This window comes from Montipora foliosa, chromosome 8 (genome assembly GCF_036669935.1).
Source record: "Montipora foliosa isolate CH-2021 chromosome 8, ASM3666993v2, whole genome shotgun sequence".
Lineage (NCBI taxonomy): Eukaryota > Metazoa > Cnidaria > Anthozoa > Scleractinia > Acroporidae > Montipora > Montipora foliosa.
Window position 1 is genome coordinate 1,266,521 of NC_090876.1, and position 3,433 is coordinate 1,269,953.

A 3,433-nucleotide genomic window follows, 5' to 3' on the forward strand; every position below is an offset into this window, starting at 1 on the left:
GAGACATCACGCGAACCTTACCCCTTTCCACTGAGATCCAGAGGATTATTCGGTGAGCAAGGGTTTCTGAGCGCTCTTTCTGAGCTCCACTTGGTTAAGTTTGAAGTGTTCGATTGTTGTACTTCATTATTATTATTTTTCCTTGTATGCATACTTTTGTTGTCTGGCTTCACCACCTTATCTCTGTAAGGCCTGAAACCAAGACGAGTAATTTAAAACTGATTGACAAGCTTTCTTTAAATAATTGGTTTCGTTACTCATCATTGCGTCCTTAACAGTTCCAGCAGAAGTGTCAGTCGTAGCTCTGTCATCTAGAGTCAATAACTTCGAGATACGTAATTCGAGGTAGATGGGCAACCAAGATTTAGATATAGATTCCGACTTAGATTTAGATTGGGAATATTTTGTAGTCGTTTTTGTTTTTTTCACTACGAACATTTGTGAAGTAATGAAACCCATTTCTTTTTTCACCGAGTACACTGCATTCCTGGAATATAAAATAGGTTTAAAAAGGTACAATTCATTAGATTTTTGCTTTTATTAGATTCATTGAGAAATTGCCGTTGATCGTCTCCATCTGATTGGCTCTCAGCAGTGCGACTTATACACGAATCGCACAATTTTTTTTTTTTTTTTTTTTTTTTGCTTTTTGCTCTAAATAGCGCCTTTTTCCCATCCTGTGAAATAGGACCACTAAAACAAAACTCAGCTAATCCGATTTCTAGGCTTAGAAAATGGGTCAATTTGAATACTAACAGTTTCTGAACCTGATTTCTTATCCGCAGTTCAGATTTCATTCATTTCATATATCATTTCATCGTAGTTTCTGAATGAACATAAGGAGCTCCTTCAGGATGAAGACAACCATGCTAGCAGAGCCTCTATAAAACTCACCAGAGGGCGAACAAGAGAGGCTCTGCAGAAATCGTGTCAAGTCAAATCTTTCAAGTCGCCTCAGACCAAGGTTCTGTGCTATTCACTCTGGTCAAACAGGTTTTAGGCAGTGCGTGCATCATATTTTTGACAAGGCGAAAATCAATATGGCGTCTTCGATTGCGATCGAAACTTGGCCTGGATTTGAAAGTGTCTCCAAGGAACATCTCACGCATACTCAATAAATAATCTACACGATTTCTGCAGAGTCCTTTCTCATCGAGTTAAGAAAGGTGCTACTGGCAGGGTGGCTAAAGACCTACCTTTAGAGGAGTTTCCACCTTTCAGTGTTTATTTTTTTCGGCCTTTTTGATAAACCGGCAACTGAAGCAATAAAATATTGGTATTGCCTAAAATCCTGTATTTGAGCGATTAAATAGTGCGATTACTATATGGATGTAATATAGGGGTAATTGTACTTCGTGACGGGCAATCTTGTTCTGAATTCATTCTTGTGATCTTGAGCTTCACAGGTATGATTTCAGACCAGATTGCAATCGTCTCACACGAAGAGAAATTCATATCTCCGCGCTGCCATGTAAAATCCTGTGTTGCCTCTACATCATTATCCAGTATCTACATGACTGTAAGAGAATGGAACAAAAGCAATAAAACAATTAGACAACTAATTTGAGACACTGCTAGTCGCGATTTTGATTTCAAAATATTTGTAACACACATGCGTACTTGCCTCATATTGTAAACTGATAGGAGGGTCCTGAAGGAGGAGGGGGGGGGGAGGGGGGGTATCAATCCCATTTCCCAGCCCAACTTTTTTTCCGAATCCCATTTCCCAGCTTCCAAATCCCATTTCCACTGGCATTATTCAGGAAAATCCCAGTGTTCTGCATAACAAACTCTTTTGTTTTCACATCGTCACATTTTTTGAAATCGAGACTGGTTACCTCTTTCGAAAACAACCCCGAACGATGTCCCGAAGATTCACGGCAGATTAAGATGGTAATTTAAACTTTTATATTCTTTGAAGGTCAAGCCTTAAAACAACATCAACAGCATTTTTTAAAATTAGATTTCCATTCTTTTTTTTTTTTATAATATGTTCTAAGAAAAACGTTCTCAATAATACATCTTACAATGCAACGCGCCTTACCGTGGCCACCCAACATCCTTTCACAGTTGACAATTGGTACGTATAAATACGTCAACTCAACAACCCATACAATGGGTTATGCAACGGTGCAAGGAGGCAACGGTGCAAGGAGGCGTGACTATCAATGAAATTCACACATCCTGATTGGCGGATAAATTTGTAAAAAAACTTAGTTACGTGGCCACGGTAAGGGGCGTCGCACTGTAAAGGACATGTTATAAAATCGTCCATTTCGTTTATGAGGACATTGACAGGATTTAGGGAAAATACAAATTGAAAAATATCTATTGTAAACAAAGGCTGCAAAATGAGTTGATCTCTATACATTTTCTATCCAGAAATGTTTATTGTTAACCGTGTAATGAGGAAAATACTCACATGATGTTCTCTAAAAGAGAAGCACTTGTTTAAATTAAGCAACTTTGTTTGGGACCATCATCGCTTGCCCAAATTTTTTGTCGTTTCTCCGTAGGCTCGAAATACTCATTAATTTTCTTTGGTTGATCATTGGCCTTAGGCGGATTACAACTATGAACTCGCCGGAAGTATTTTAAATGACCTGCGGCAGTCCTTTTACAGTCGTCCACATTAGGAGATTTCCCACACATTCTACGAATATTCGTCTCCCCCTGGGTTACTGAACAATCCAACAGTAATTCTAGTTTACAGTTCTTTGTGTGAAGAACAACATTTTTAACCGAAATATACTTGATTTCTACAACAACGGTGCGAGTTCTTCTCGACGATCCATCTGCTCCCCAACCTCATCCCCAGGGCCTTCTCCTTTTCAAAAGAAAGACCTTAGACAGCAATGACCAGAACCAGGTTGCTGACCAGCGGTATTCGGTGGCTTGCTGGGGGGCTGCTCAGTCTCGCGGGCTCAGAAAACCTGGTTGTGGTCGTTATTATTTAAGGTTTTCCTTTCCAACCAGGGACTGGTTGTTGATTGAATTGCAGTCTCAAGCCAGGTCAGACACTCACACTTACACCTGAACGAGGCTTAATTCTCGCGGTCTTTCTGTGGTTCGACGCGGCTACACAGCCATGCTCCGTTAACAAAAGCTCTTGGCAGTCGATGCTTTTCGTGTTCAGGTACGGTTTGGAAAATATATTTTTCTTGCATTTTTCGCTGGTTTCTATTCAGGTTTACCATAATATAGCTGTGGTTAGGACACACTGGTGGCTACGCAATTATTCAAGTCAAGCATTGAAGGGATATAAACTTAAAGCTGAGTGTTTAATTTTTATTTGTTTAGGGCTGCTTTTGGCTCTGAATTGCAGTTTTTGGTATGTCTTAAAGGGGTACAGAACATATCTCTCAGTTTGTTGACTACTACCTAAAACCATTAGTTTATACTGTTCCGTCTTACGTTAAAGACACTACCGATT

General features: G+C 39.6%; 1 protein-coding gene across 1 annotated transcript in view; it reads left to right on the top strand.

The window, feature by feature from the left end:
* LOC137967837 (uncharacterized) overlaps positions 1-1,455 on the top strand; it is a 32,728-nt gene extending 31,273 nt beyond the window's left edge. The window contains exon 6 of the mRNA XM_068814420.1: positions 1-1,455. This exon is cut by the window's left edge and continues 193 nt beyond it. The gene's annotated coding sequence lies outside the window, so the exon portion shown is untranslated.
* Positions 1,456-3,433: the final 1,978 nt, after the last annotated feature.